The sequence below is a fragment of the Mauremys reevesii genome, linkage group 14, assembly GCF_016161935.1.
Source record: "Mauremys reevesii isolate NIE-2019 linkage group 14, ASM1616193v1, whole genome shotgun sequence".
Lineage (NCBI taxonomy): Eukaryota > Metazoa > Chordata > Testudines > Geoemydidae > Mauremys > Mauremys reevesii.
The window spans coordinates 36,877,373-36,892,730 of NC_052636.1; the positions used below are offsets into that span (position 1 = coordinate 36,877,373).

The 15,358-nt window shown below is 55.5% G+C and overlaps 2 non-coding genes across 2 annotated transcripts; one reads left to right on the forward strand and one right to left on the reverse strand.

The window, feature by feature from the left end:
• The first annotated feature begins 631 nt into the window (after positions 1 to 631).
• TRNAS-GCU lies at positions 632 to 713 on the forward strand. The gene has a single exon. It is a non-coding gene; the product is annotated as a tRNA-Ser (tRNA).
• A 933-nt stretch (positions 714 to 1,646) lies between these two features.
• Positions 1,647 to 1,719, reverse strand: TRNAV-AAC. The gene has a single exon. It is a non-coding gene; the product is annotated as a tRNA-Val (tRNA).
• Positions 1,720 to 15,358: the final 13,639 nt, after the last annotated feature.

The following is a 15,358-nucleotide window of genomic DNA, read 5'->3' on the forward strand; positions in this document are numbered from 1 at the left end:
AGGGCAGGGAGGGAGCCCCACTCAGCCCCACTCTGTCCCAGCTCTTCCCCAACCCCACCCTCAGCCTAGGCCCCTGGCTCCCAGCCCGGCCTTGACCCCCTTACCCCTGTCCGCACCCCTCTCCCCAGCAAGCACCGGCCCCACTCCCAGCCCCGGTTCTCGACCGCGGCTTCCGAGGGGCCACAGCCATGGATACGAGGGCGCAGTGTGAAATGTTTGGGGACCACTGGGTTAGGGTGACATCCTCAATCACTTCTCTGCCGTCCAATGAAAGCGATTCCTCACCCACCCACCCACCCCTCCGTCAGGACGGCCTAGGTACGTTCTGCTCCCTTCACTCGTACAGGAAGGAGAATAACATTTCATTCCACTCAATCCTAAAGTGATTTGCAACCTACCACCATCCCAAACTGGTCATTTTGGGGAAGCGGCCCCATCATGCTGCATAGCTAGGCAGAATAGGGGTGTCTATGCAAGCACGGCCTGTTCCTGAAGTCTTCCCCCAGCTCCTCACTAGATGTGAGGCGGGAGCTCATTCAGCCCCTGCTTACGCTTAGTATTTAAAAACTCCTTAGTGTCGCTATCTCTGCCGGCCTTAGATTTCTCCTCCTGTCCACTTTTTGATAGCTCAGATGAGGTGGCCGAGTGGTTAAGGTGCTGGACTGCTAATCCATTGTGCTCTGCACGTATGGGTTCAAATCCCATTCTCATTGTCTGCATTTAGTCTTCACCCTCCCTTTATAAACAACCATCTTCCCCTTTGGTACAATGACAGACCCAGCAATCTTGCTTCTGTTACCCAAAATTGGGCCAGCTAGTAAGTGTAGGGAGGACTAATGACCCCCCAGAGTTTGGCAGAAAGCAGCACGTTTATTATACTGACAGCTAAGCTCAAAAGAAGCGGGGGAGAGGGGAGGGTGTCATTCTCACGCTCCCAGGACTGGCTCGGCACTGGGGATGTCAGAATTCTTCCAGGTAAGTGTCCCCCAGCGCCGCGATGGACGGTGCGATGAACGTAAGTCTTCCCGAGGCACGATGGAATGTAATGCAGCGAACCACTGGCCAGGCGGTCGGGGCGAAGGGCATTCACTGGAGGTACAAGCTTGTGAGTGACTCCTGAGCACAGGGCCCCTTCCCCTTTTACGGACCTGCTCCTCATGGCCTGTGACTGGAGATGACTTGGCTGCATCTGGTGGGTCACACTCCACCTTGGGCAGTGTCCATGCTCTGGGTGTGTGATCGCTGCCTAATGAGAGTCCCAGACACCTTGTCTATCTAGGAACTCCTCTGCTCTTCCAGCTGTTCAACCAGCCTATTCATCCCACAAGCATTGCAGGAGGGGAGGGGAGGGAGGAAAGCCACTTCACAGGCATTCAGAGAGGGAGAATGCACTGCTTGCATCCGAAGAAGTGGGTGTTCACCCACGAAAGCTCATGCTACAAAACATCTGTTAGTCTATAAGGTGCCACAGGATTCTTTGCTGCTTCTACAGAACCAGACTAACACGGCTACCCCTCTGATACAGAGAGGAGAGGAGACAAAAGCGAGGGGAGGGAAGTATAACAGACCTTTTGAGCATAGAAATCACTGCTGCTCCTACAACAGCAGGGACAGGCCACTAGGAGCTGGGAAATAATAAGCCAGCATGTTTCTGCCTGGTTTTGAACCAGGGACCTTTTGCATGTTAGGCAAATGTGATAACCACTACACTACAGAAACTCTGTCATGGGGCTCTGCCCCTCCCTTCATAAGAACATAACAATGGCCATAGTGGGTCAGACCAAAGGTCCATCCAACCCCATATCCTATCTGCCAACAGTGGCCAATGCCAGGTGCCCCAGAGGAGTGAACCTAACAGGTAATGATCAAGTGATCTCTCTCCTGCCATCCATCTCCACCCTCTGACAAACAGAGGCTAGGGACACCATTCCTTACCCATCCTGGCTAATAGCCATTAATGGACTTAACCTCCATTAATGTATCTGCAAAAAGAACAAGGAGAACATGTGGCACCTTAGAGACTAACAAATGTATTTGAGAATAAGCTTTTGTGGGCTAAAACCCACTTCCTTGGATGCATGCAGTTAAAAATACAGTAGGAATATATATATACACACAGAGAACATGAAAAAAATGGGTGTTGCCATACACACTATAACGAGAGTGATCAGTTAACGTGAGCTGTTATTAGCAGGAGAAAAAAAACCTGATGTTGGGAGGGGAACAGGAGAAAGGACAAAGGAAGCAAGAGATGAAGAGAAAGGAGGGAGGGAGGGAGGGATGGAGGAAGAGGTGAAACAAAAAGGACAAACCCTAATATCCCCAGTGATTCTAAGGGACAAAATCCCAGGTGTGCAATAAAATTCTGCCTCCTTAAGTTCGTGTTTTCCACACCCAAAATTCAACTCTCACCAGATGGATCAGACTGAACAGATTTCAAACCCCGAGGAGACTCTTACCTTCTAAACAGGGACGGCTATTTTCTAGTAAAATCACTAAAAGGGAAGGAGAAAACTCGAAAGAGGTTCCTCCTGGTGCTCACGTCAGTGAACCCGAATACTCTCTCAGTCCTGAGAGAGAGACCTGGAGAAGGAGACTTGCTGCAGCAAAGCCGCAGGGGTCTCTGAGGTTTCCCTGGCCCCTCGCCCCTGTCCTGCCTGGCTGATGTCAGCATCGCTCTGTGAGGTCACCACCTCCCCACCACCTTTGACCAATAGTCTGAGGTCCTGCCAAAGGCCTTTGTGATGTCACTGCCACACCCCTCCCTTGCTGGGCCAATGTCCTGCCCCTGGCCAGGCACTTTGGAGGTTTGAGCTGCTCCCTGTGGATCACCCCACTCAAGGAGCGTTCGTTCTAGGCAGCAAGCCGGCTAGACAGGGAAACATCAGACGCTGCTCCCAATGCTGCACTCGGTTTGTCAGAAATTAGTTGACTTTATGGCCAGAAGAGACCATTAGAGCATCTAATCTGACCCCCTGCATATCACAGTCCTCCTGTATGACACAAGAGCTACTTTTGGGGCAAACACATTCCAGAAAGGCATCTAGTCTTCATGAAATGACATCAGGAGATGGAGAATCCACCACTTTCCTTGGTAGCTTGTTCCTGTGGTGAATCATCCTCGCTGTTGAATATTTGTGCCTTAGTTGTAATATGAATTTGTCTCTTTTCACCTTCCAGCCATTGGGTGTTGATAGGCCTTTCTCTGCTCGATTCAAGAGCCTTTTACTACCCAATCTTTTCTCTCCATTAAGGCACTTCAACACTTTAATGAAGTCACCTTTCAATCTTCTTTTGATCAGCTAAACAGGTTGAGCTCTTTCAATAGCTCCCTAGAAGGCATTTTTCTCCAGCCCTCAGAACCTTTGGTGGCTCTTTGCTGCCCCAGCAGAGCAGTTTGCAGGGACCACTGGAGTGGTTCATGGAATGGCTGGTGGAGTGGAGCGGCTCAGACTCCCTGCTTGCGAGAGGGGAAGTATTGCCTCCTAGAGGCGCCCGGGGGGGTGGTATGTAATTGTTCCAGGTCACTGGGTGGTAGCTCGAGCCAGTTTTGCATTGTGTTATTGAAACAGAACCGCTAGATACTGAGCCCGGCCCTTGTTTCTGCCAACTCAGAGGGGCAGAAGGGTTACAGGAATTTATCACCCAACCCTCCCTGCTCCCCAGAGCCCCACGGGGAGAAGCTAGCGAAGGGGGAGTCATTCCTCCCCTGCGCTCCCAGAAGAGCTGCTACGACTCCTTCCTGCCGGCTACTCACCCCTGGATCCATCCTCAGCTCCTGGGATCTTCCTGCTCCAGAGGCCTGGGGTGGGGAGGTCGTCACTGCACCATCTGACACACAAGGGAGGTTTCTGGAATTGAAGGAAGGAGCAGAGAACGGAGAGGAAAGAAACAGAGGGGCCCACGGAGGAGCACTGGGGCAGGGGAGAGCAGTGCGCACCTTTGCACGGCCACACGGTGCCCTTTGACCCCCTGGAGCCCTGGGCGGCTGCCGGGGGCCCCACCCCTAAGGCCGGCCGGGCTCCCCCGCACGAACAGCAGAGACACAGGGAGACTGGCCACCCACTGAGCAGAGGTAGCCTGGGCAGCTTGTAATGGAGGCTCGGGGGGGCTCAGCCTCCCCAAACCTTGCATCACCAAGGGGACAGTGGGGCCCATGACTAGGGGCCCTGGCCAAATTAGGCCCCCCTGGGAAAGTCTCCCCCACGGGGGCCCCAGGGCTGGAGGAGCTCCCACTCCCTGCTACGGCCCAGAGGCTGCAGCAGGGCACAGAGCTTCTCTGGTCTCGGGGCCACAGCGGGGCTGGGGTAAAGGAGTGACAGGGTCGGGCCAGTGGGGGAAGGGGTGGAACAGAGGTGACAGTGGGTGGGGCCGTGGGTGGAAGGTGTGGAAGGGGGCGGAGCCACACTCAGAAGTGGGGGGGGTGGTTCCGGTGCTGGGGACCCCACACTTGTTCTCCCTTTCCCTGGGCTTTGGCATCACTAGCCCCTGCTGAGCGAGTAGGGGTCAGTGGTCCCCAAAATGTGGGGCGTGACTCCTAGGGGAACACAGAGGAAGATTAATGGGGGCACCTCAGGGCCTGAGCCAGCCCCCATGGAGGGCAGGGAGGGAGCCCCACTCAGCCCCACTCTGTCCCAGCTCTCCCCCAACCCCACCCTCCGCTTTGATTTGAATGTAATATTATTATTCTCTTCTGATTTCTGAATTATTTCAGTTCAGTGTTTGTCCTTGTGATGAAGTGGGACTGTTCTTACTGGGGTGCTGTGTGCAGATCTTAAGTATCTAGCAAAGCCAAAGGCCAGTGCAACCGAATGCCTGACACTCTGTCTCCTAGCAACTGATGGCCCGGGCCCCTCCTGCAAAGGTGCCAGGAGAAGGTGTTGGAGACAAAGGGGTCAGGTGACCTCCTGGCTCGGGAAAGAAGCGGAGCAGAGGGGAGGGGCTGGAGGAGGCTGGGCAGACTGGGGCTGGCTGGGGAAGGAAGGGAAGCACAGACAGGGCTCTGATTCCCCAATGGGGGCTGTGGGGCTCCCGGGGCCCCAAGATGGACCTAACAGGGGGGATCCTGTTATCTGTGCCTGCAAGACCCTGTCCTGGATTGTGTTCCTGTCAGCTAAATAAACCTTCTGCTTTACTGGCTGGCTGAGAGTTACTGTGAATCACAGGCAGCTGGGGGTGCGGGGCTCTGACTCCCCCACACTCCGTGACAACTGGTGGGAACAGTGGGATCTACTGCACCCCGTGGATGGCGCTTCCTGCAGTAAGTGACTGGGGAGCAGTAAAAGAAAGGGACGATTTTAGGGGTGATTAACCCCTGGGAGAGTGTGACCAGAGAGAAGGACTTTGCAGTAACAGGGTCCCCCGGGGATCGCAGCGAGCAGTCCCGGGGCGGAGGAGTCTGCAGCTCGACCCTGGCAGAGAGGTGGTGACCTCAAGGACTGGCACACTAGGGGTCCCCCTGGAACCCGTGGGGAGCGGCGAGCACCCCGGCCTGCGAGCGACCAGCAGGAAGATGTATGCCAAGCGGCACAAGTGCGACCTGGTGGAGCAGTGCAAGCAGAGGGGGCTGCGCAGTGGGAAGCTCACCAAAGACCAGCTGATTGCCCAGCTGGAGAGGGGGGATCGTGTGAATGAACCGATCCCGGTCTCGGAGGGAAGCAGCCTGGCAGATGCAGCGCAGACACCAGTGTCTGTCCCTGCTGGGAGTGGTCAGCCGGCCGCTGAGGGCTTCCCGAGACCCCCCATCCCTATGCCTAGGGAGAGGGGGGGGGAGGAGCCCAGCTACCGAGGGCTCAGTGGCCAGCAGGGGATCGTCCCGGCGGAGCTCCCTGTCCCTGGAGCGGATGCGGCTGGAATATGACAGGGAGCTGAGATGGGAAGAGCTTGAGTTAAGGAGGCAAGAACTGAGACAGGAGTGGGAGGAGAAGGAGAACCAGCGTAAACACGAGGAGAGCCAGTGCCAGCAGGAATGGGCGGAGAAGGGGAAGCAGCGTAAACATGAGCTGGACCTGGCCCAGCTGAAACGCAGTGAGGCCCCAGCTGCGGTGAGTGAGGGGGGACCCAAGCCTACACAGAGCTTTGATAAGAGCTTCCTGGCCCGGCGTAAGGAGGGGGAGGACATAGACACCTTCCTGACGGCCTTTGAGAATGCCTCCGAGCTGCACCGGGTTGACCCTGCAGACAGGATCCAGTTTCTCACCCCCTTACTGGACTCCACCGCCGTGGAGGTGTACAGCCGAATGAAAGGGGCGGAGGCAGGGGACTACAACCGGTTCAAACAGGGCCTGCTCCATGAGTTTGGGCTGACCCCGGAGATGTACCGGAAGAGGTTCCAGAGCCAACATAAGACCCGGGAGATCACATACCTACAACTGGTCAACCGGGCGCAGGGATATGCCCACAAGTGGACAGCTGGGGCCCAAACTAGAGAGGACCTGCTTGACCTATTCGTACTGGAGCACCTGTATGAGCAGTGCCCATCCGACCTGAGGCGGTGGTTGATGGACCAGAAGCCCGAGAACCCGCAGCACGCCGGCCGGCTGGCCGACGAGTTTGTGGACAGTCGGGCAGGGGATGGCAGCGAGGAGTCTCAAAGGAGCAGGCCTGCCTCAACGCAGAGAGAAAGTCACCATGGGACCTCCCAGCAGGGGACTATGGAGAACCCCCACCAAAGGGAAACATCCGGCGTCCGGTCCAGCCGACCCACTCGAGGGGACCCACGAGACATGGGCTGCTATCACTGCGGCCAACGAGGTCACATACGGGCCCAGTGCCCCAAGCTCAGGGACAGATCGAGCAGACCCAACCCGCAGAGGGTTGACTGGGTAGAGACCCAGTTGGATGAGGGGCAACATTCCCAGGAAAGGGGGGCTGGCCGCATTCCACCTGGGAAGGAGGGAGGAGGGCCCCAGGTCTGCTCCTCTGGGGGGCTGGATGCTCCAGACTCCGGGTTTTTGGTTTACAGGGTGGGCATGGGGCTGCCCCTTCGGAGCGAGTGCCTTGTTCCCCTGGAGGTGGATGGGAGGAAGGTCACTGGGTACTGGGACACGGGTGCAGAGGTGACGCTGGCCCGGCCCAGGGTGGTGGCCCCAGATCAGATGGTGCCCGACACCTACCTGACCCTAAGGGGTGTGAGCGGGACCCCATTCAAGGTGCCCGTGGCGAGGGTACACCTGAAGTGGGGGGACAAGGAGGGCCCCAAGGACGTGGGGGTACACCCACATTTCCCCACGGAGGTGTTAATGGGGGGGGGACCTTGAGGACTGGCCAAGCAATGCCCGGGGTGCCCTGGTCGTGACCCGTAGTCAGAGTCGGCGCAGGGCACTGCACCCTGACAACGGGGAAGGTACTCGGCCCGAGGCGCCGGACCCTGACCTGGTGGGGAAGGAACACCCAGGGACAGGGCTCAGAGAGGCTGCGGCCCCAGACCCAGCCGGTGAGAGAGACCAGGTCCCCATCCCTGCCCCAGCAGCTGAGTTCCCGGCCGAGGTGCAGACCGTTCGCTCCGTGCGGAAGATAAGGGACCTGGCTGACCTCAGTGGGGGACAGACCATGGGGGGGGGGGGGGTGTGGCCGGAAAAGGTTCCTGTGGGAGAAGGGGTTCCTGTACCGAGAATGGGCTCCCCCAGGGAAAATGGAGTCAGGGGGGATCAGGAGGCAGCTGGTGGTACCCCAGAAGTATCGCCGCCAGCTGCTGTGCCGGGCCCATGACATCCCCCTCGCAGGGCACCAGGGAACCTGGCGTACCCAGCAGAGGCTGCTGCACTGGCCTGGGGTCTTTCCCCATGTCCGGCAGCATTGCCGCTCCTGTGACCTCTGCCAGGGTGGGAGGAAGGCCCGGGACAGGGGGAAAATGGCTGTAGGACCCTTGCCCAGCACAGAGGAGACTTTCCAGAGGAGGGCCAGGGTAAAAAGGGGGAGGGCTCTGAACCAAGAGAGCCTGAATCACAGCCCCCCAGCCTGGAATGCAGGGAGAAGCCCCCAGCCCAGCTTGAACCCCAGGAGTACTGGGTGGGGGAAAGGGCATGAGCTGCATAAGCCTTCCCACCAGCAAACTACGAGTGCCCTCGAGTCCCCCCAACCTACAGGGGGGGCAGGAAACTGGAATGGCCTGGGGGAACTCTTCCCCCATCACTGCGGGGGGCCTGGGGCCTCTGGGGCAATGTAGGTGGGTTCAAACTTCCCCAGGTCACTGGCTGGAGTGACCCCGCTCAGTTCGGTCTCGAAGGGGGGAGAGGTGTGACGAAGTGGGACTGGTCTTACTGGGGTGCTGTGTGCAGATCTTAAGTATCTAGCAAATCCAAAGGCCAGCGCATCCGAATGCCTGACACTCTGTCTCCTAGCAACTGATGGCCCGGGCCCCTCCTGCAAAGGTGCCAGGAGAAGGTGTTGGAGACAAAGGGGTCAGGTGACCTCCTGGCCCGGGAAAGAAGCTGAGCAGAGGGGAGGGGCTGGAGGAGGCTGGGCAGACTGGAGCTGGCTGGGGAAAGAAGGGAAGCACAGACAGGGCTCTGATCCCCAATGGGGGCTGTGGGGCTCCCGGGGCCCCAAGATGGACCTAACAGGGGGGATCCTGTTATCTGTGCCTGCAAGACCCTGTCCTGGATTGTGTTCCTGTCAGCTAAATAAACCTTCTGCTTTACTGGCTGGCTGAGAGTTACTGTGAATCGCAGGAAGCTGGGGGTGCAGGGCCCTGACTCCCCCACACTCCGTGACAGTCCTCCAGATGTGTTTATAGGTGTTGAGTTGTGGGGGAGAGAGGCCAATTCATTATGTCTCTACCCCCCCTTTCATAGTTTCTTCCAACTGGCTAGGAAGTACCTATCATAGAATCATAGAACTTAAGATCAGAAGGGACCATTATGATCATCTAGTCTGACCTCCCACAAGATGCAGGCCACAAAAGCTGACCCACCCACTCCTGAAATAATTCTCTCTTTTGACTCAGCTGTTGAAGTCCCCAAATCCTGATTAAAAGACTTCAAGTAGCAGATAATCCTCCAGCAAGCGACCCCTGCCCCATGCTGCGGAGGAAGGCGAAAAACCTCCACGGCCACTGCCAATCTACCCTGGAGGAAAATTCCTTCCCGACCCCAAATATGGCGATCAGCTGAACCCCGAGCATGCGGGCAAGACTCTCCAGCCAGACACATTTGCTAGGATGTGAGTCAAGCAGTGTCCATTGTCGCTGTGCTATCTCGGAGAAGTCTGCATTGTACACGGTTCCTGGGATAGTCCTTGGCAGTGTGGATCCCTTTAATGGGCCAGCAGCGGGTCTGGCTCCTCCATTGTCACACCTGAAAGGCTGGTGGTGGGCATTTCCCAACCTCATCTCAGTAACACACACAGAGCAAAACTTCCCAGCCAATGCTACACACACAATCCAACACAATAGTAATGTTCAACAGACCAAGACTTTTGAAATGACACCTCACCAGGCAGACTTTGTACAAACCGTATCATCATTATAGGAGACTGGTGAATATGGGGCTTCCAGGGTGCTGCTTTGAGCACAGCAAGCCACACCTGGGCTGACATTGCAATGGAGACGTACCCTTAGAGTCCATCTCTCCTGGGATAAAGATGGCAGCATGGCTGGCCTGGACCATCTGACGTGGGCTCATGAAGCTAAAGCTGAGAGGCTAAAAACTGTGGTGCAGATATTTGTGTTCACACTGAAGCCTGGGTTCGGAAACCCTCACCCCTCGTGGGGTCTCAGAGGTTGGGCTCAAGCCCATATGTCTGCCCTGTAATTTTATAGTCTTGCAGCCCAAGCCCCATAACCCTGAGTCAGCTGACCCGGGCTTTGCGACAGGTGCCCTGGGTGTGTTAATCGCAGTGCAGACATAACATTAGGCTACGTCTCCAGTGCAATGAAACACCCACGACTGGCCCGTGTCACATTAATCAGGGTCATGCGGCTTGGGCTGTAAAGTTGCAGTGTCCGTGTCTCGGCTCAGGCTCAGTCCCCTGCTCCAGGAGCCCAGAAGGTTGGGAGGGGGTTTAGCAAGTGGAAATGGTAAAACCGCAGGGGAGTATTACCCTGGACTCATGGCATTTCTCCATTGGTCTGTCTGCTTTGGGGCAGGGACAGAAACACGTCCTGCTGCTTTTGTTATTTCAAAGGGCGGGTTAGGATTTTCATTCTCAGACACGGTGCACAAAACAGGACTCAACCCTCGGCATAATCTAAACGAGCTGCCCACAGATTCTGGCAGCCACAGTGAGCATTTGGTGTGAGAGCTCAGACCTGCCCCGTCCCAGAGGGAGGAGGTGGTCTGTGAGAGGACTGGACCACTGACCTATCAGCTCCTAACTCCCAAACTTTCAGTAACTCTATCATCAGTGCCTGTGAGTGTAATTTAAACCATAAGAAAAACCACACTAGGCTAGACCGAAGGTCCATCTAGCTCTGAATCTTGTCTTCTGACAGTAGCCAATACCAGGTGCCCCAAAAGCAACTCGGTAAGGTACCACTGGAACTTGACCTGTATACAAAACACTGGTTTTAGCCAGCTAAGCCATGGTGCCTACAGCTGCTGAAGGGATCATGTCTGCACACACCTGACTCTCTGCCAACCTCCATCTGGGCCTGACAAGCTTTGCTGGTGTTTGGATTCAGTAAAGCAGAGGAGCAGGTGAAGTTTTACTCCCAAGGTTCTTTGGACAGGTCTACACTACAAAATTAGATTGGTGTAACTACATTACTCAGGGGTGTAAAAAATTTACCTCCCTAAGCAATGCAGTTATATCAGCCTAACCCCGGTGCAGATAGCGCTGTGTCAACAGGAGGGCTTCTCCCTTCAACATAGCTTGGGGAGGGGCTTGGTTAGTGAAGATGAAGAGAATAGGTGGCCCATGGCTCTTGCATTTGGGGAGGCTGGGTGTGAGCGCTGGACGCTCCTAGAAGTGGGGCCCATTGGTGCCCAGACCATGGTACTGCCCCCCCACCCTTCTCCTCTCTCTGAGGCCCCACCTGTGCTCCCCCCTTGCTCCTGTTTGGCCACTTCCCACCCCCCGCTCTTCCTCTTTGGCTGAGGACGGCTGATCCACCTCTCGCTCGCTCCTCTCCTCCCCCAAGGCCTTCCTGCCTGCTGCTCGTGCCTTTCCACCCCCTACCACACGGTCTGCCCACCAGCCACCACCTCTCTGACCCATTACTGCAACCCACCCTGCCCACCACCCACACCTCTCTGCCTCTCCCTTGAGACCCGCCCTGTCCACGTCTTTCTTCGGTCGTCTGTTGTTATTCCATGAAACATCAAGAATGGAATAAAAAGCTGAGTTTACTCCAGGGTGAGGAAAGAAAGGAGCCACCAAACCCCCGGCATTGCTGCTTTAGTTAAAATGTTTAGTTAAAACAGCTATTGAATGTCCTCCCTATGCCCCTTGTGTCTCCAGAGCACATCCATGCTAGCAGTTCGTGGATGGCAACAGAGAGCAGTGCACTGTGGGCAACTATCCCACTGTGCAACTGGCTGCAGGGTGTTTTGGGAAGGGTTTGCAATGCCTCACGGAGTGGTACAGCATCACATGATGCAGGTTTCTCTATCCCACCGTTCCACGGGCATCTTACTAGATTGCCAGCTGCTTTTCAACTGCGGTGTGCGTGGCGGGGTAGAGACTGTTTGTGTTCTGGGGAGAGACAGTGTGTGTGCTGGGGAAGAGTGAGTGTGTTGAGCTAGGTAGGAGAGGATCATTATTATCCCTACTTGAAAGAGGGAGAAGCTAAGGCTGAGAAAGGAGAATTGACTTGTCTTAGGTCACACGGCCAGTCAGTGGCAGAGTTGGGAATAGGACCCAAGAGCCCTGATTTTCAAACTAACCATTGGATCTTGAATTTCAGACATTGAATGACCTGAATAAAGTGCTCTCAGATGAGCTCCAGACCAACAACAGTGCACAGGAATTATTCAGCAAGTATTTGAGGAGAACTGCAGTGTTAGAGAGAATCATGAACTGCTCAGAGACCGTTAATGCAGAGAAGCAGCAAAATTCATCAAACATAGAACTGGTTCTGATTTATTTCCTTGGTCTTAAAAGAGACCAACAAGGACCTGAGTCTCCTCCCTGTCAATAACCCCCTGCTCAGCCAATCAGGGTAGAGACTGAGGACGGGAGGCTGAGGGTTCTCACCAGAGAGCCCAAAGGATGGCCCAGGTCACTGGTGGGGATCACTGCCCGAGCACTATTTCAGCCCCACATTTTTGGGTGGATCTCCCAAAGTGGGAGCTGCAGAGCACTCCCCTGCAACACACACACACCCCTCCTGGTATTGGGAGGAGAACAGGAGAAAGGACAAAAGAAGGAAGAGACGAAGAGAAAGGAGGGAGAGATGGTTGGAGGAAAAAGTGAAACAAAAAGTACAAACCCTAATGTCCCCAGTGATTCTAAGGGACAAAATCCCAGGTGCGGAATGAAATTCTGCCTCTTTAAGCTCGTGTTTTCCATGCCTAGAAATCAACTGTCACCAGATGGATCAGACTGAACAGGTTTCAAACCTCCAGGAGGCTCTTACCTTCTAAACAGGGATGGCTGTTTTCTAGTAAAATCACTAAAAGGGAAGGAGAAAACTCGAAAGAGGTTCCTCCTGGCGCTCACGTCCGTGAACCCGAATACTCTCTCAGTCCTCAAAGAGAGACCTGGAGAAGGAGACTTGCTGAAGCAAAGCCACAGGGGTCTCTGAGGTTTCCCTGGCCCCTCGCCCCTGTCCTGCCTGGCTGATGTCAGCATCTCTCTGTGAGGTCACCACCTCCCCACCACCTTTGACCAATAGTCTGAGGTCCTGCAAAAGGCCTTTGTGATGTCACTGCCACACCCCTCCCTTGCTGTGCTAATGTCCTGCTCCTGGCCAGGCACTTTGCAGGTTTGAGCTACTCCCTGTGGATCACCCCACTCAAGGAGCGTTCGTTCTAGGCAGCAAGCCGGCTAGACAGGGAAACATCGGACGCTGCTCCCAATGCTACACTCAGATTTTCAGAAATTAGTCAACTTTACGGCCAGAAGAGACCATTAGAGCATCTAATCTGACCCCCTGCATATCACAGGCCTCCTGTAGGACACAATAGCAGGTCAGGGAGGGGGCCTGAGGAAGCGTGCAGGCAGGCAGTGGCGGGGGGGGGGGGCAGGTGAGCTGGCGGCTGGCCCCAGCTCACCTCCACTCCACCTCCTCCCCTGGATACCCCGCCTCGCTTTCCCCCCTCCCCCTGCTAATCAGCTGTGCACGCAGGAAGCCTTGGAGGGAAGAGAAGCCGTGTGGCGGCTTCGCACTCAGGCCCAGCAAGGTGGAGACGGAGACGAGGTGAGCTGGGGCAGGGGGGCTGCCCGCACTGCAGCAGGTACCCCCGGGGGGGGGGGTCAGGTGAGCTGGCAGTGGGGGAAGAGAGCTGAGGAGGTGAGCGGGTGGGCAGTGGTGGGGGTGAGTATGCAAGCCGGGGAGGGGAACGGAGGTGAGCGGGGGCAGGTGAGCCAGGGGGAGTGGGGGTCTGAGGTCGCAAGCGGGTGGGCATTGGCGGGGTCAGGTGCGCTGGCGGTGGGGGAGGAGAGCTGAGGAGGCGAGTGGGCGGGCAGGCAGGTGAGCCGTGGAGGGTGGGGACTGAGGAGTGGGCGGGTGAGCCGGCGGCACGGAACTGGGGGCTGAGGAGGTGAGTGGGAGGGGCTGGTGAGCCGGCAGCAGGGGACTGAGGAGACGAGCTATGAGTCGCTGGCTGACCTGTTCTGCTGATCTGGTCGGGCTCCCAGCCCCTCTCCAAGGGTTGCAGCTGTCTGGAGGTGCTGCCTTCCATGCCTTCCTCAGTCCCACCTCATTCATTCAACAGGGCGGCTGATTACCAAGTGGGGGAAAGATCTTATTCTACTTCTAGCAAAAAAACATTTTTCTTTTACCTTAATTATACTACCTTAGGGGCCCCCTATAACATATTAGCAAGGTTCATTACCGCTGTTTTGGCGGGACAGTGCTGGGGAAGGAGGGTTTGTTTCCACGGGGTGGGCGGCACTTGTCGGGGGGTTGTTTCAGGGGGTGTAGGAGGATAGGGAACCACGGAAGATTTTGTTACGGCCTAGCTTAGGCAGTTTCACTTTCTCAGCACCCGGTCATTGGACACGGCATGCCAGTTCCAGCCTGCCATAACCGGCTGGAACCGCTGCGTGGAAAGCCCCTAGGCTGTTGGCCAAGGGGGCGGCCCCGGAGGGTGGAAAGTCCTTATTGCATTATGTATGAGCTGGCTTGCTGCTGTTTATATAAATATGAGCATGCTTTGTGTTTGCTTTTGGACTCCGTACCAGGCCGAGCTCCAGGGCGCTGGGTTCCCCGCCTCCATGACAGCAATGCTTGGAGTCTCCGTTGCAGGTGTGTCACTTTACCTTCATTAAAGCCAATAACTCACAGTGTGTGTGGGCCTCGTTCTTGCAGAGCACCCTGGGAGGGCCTACCGCTCCCATAGAACCTAACAGAAGAGAACTGGAATAGCTGAGGGAATTGATTCTATGACGTCCAATTAGCCAGTGGGGTAAAACCAAAGTCCTCTCTGCATGGCTGGTGTGACGTGCTTTAACAGTAAAGGCTTTGGGTCAGCTTTGGGAAGTTAGCCCTTTCAGCGCACCAAATATACATATTGCTGGTGGGGACTGCCCTCATTGGTCATCAGAACGGCCATACTGGATCAGACCAATGGTCCAGCCAGCCCAGAATCCTGTCCTCCCACAGTGGTCAATGCCAGGTGCCCGCGAGAGAATCAACAGAACAGGGAATCATCAAGCGATCCATCCCCTGTCGCTCATTCCCAGCTTCCGGCAAACAGAGGCTGGGGCCACTTCAAGAGCATGGTTTTGTATCCCTGCCCATCCTGGCTAATAGCCAATGATGGACCCATCCTCCATCAACTTATCTAGTTCTTTGGTGGACCCTGTTATAGTCTGGCCCTCACAACATCCTCTGGCAAAGTTTCCCCAGGTTGACTGTGTGTTGGGTGAAGAAATAGTTCCTTTGGTTTGTTTTAAACCTGCTGCCTATTCATTTCACTGGAGGACCCCTACTTCTTGTGTTATGAGGAGTAAATAGCACTTCCCTACAGATCCAGACTAACACGGCTACCCCTCTGATACTTCCTTATTTACTTTCTCCAAACCTGTCCTCATTTTATAGACCTCTATCCTAGCCCCCCCCTTAGTCATCTCTTTTCCAAGCTGAAAACTCCTCTGTCTTAATAATCTCACCTCACATGGAAGCTGTTCAAGACCCCTAATCATTTTGGTTGCCCTTTTCTGTACCTTTCCTAATTCCAATATATCTTTTTGAGATAGGGGACCAGCTCCAGTATTCAAGATGTGGGCATTCCACAGATTTATACACAGGCAA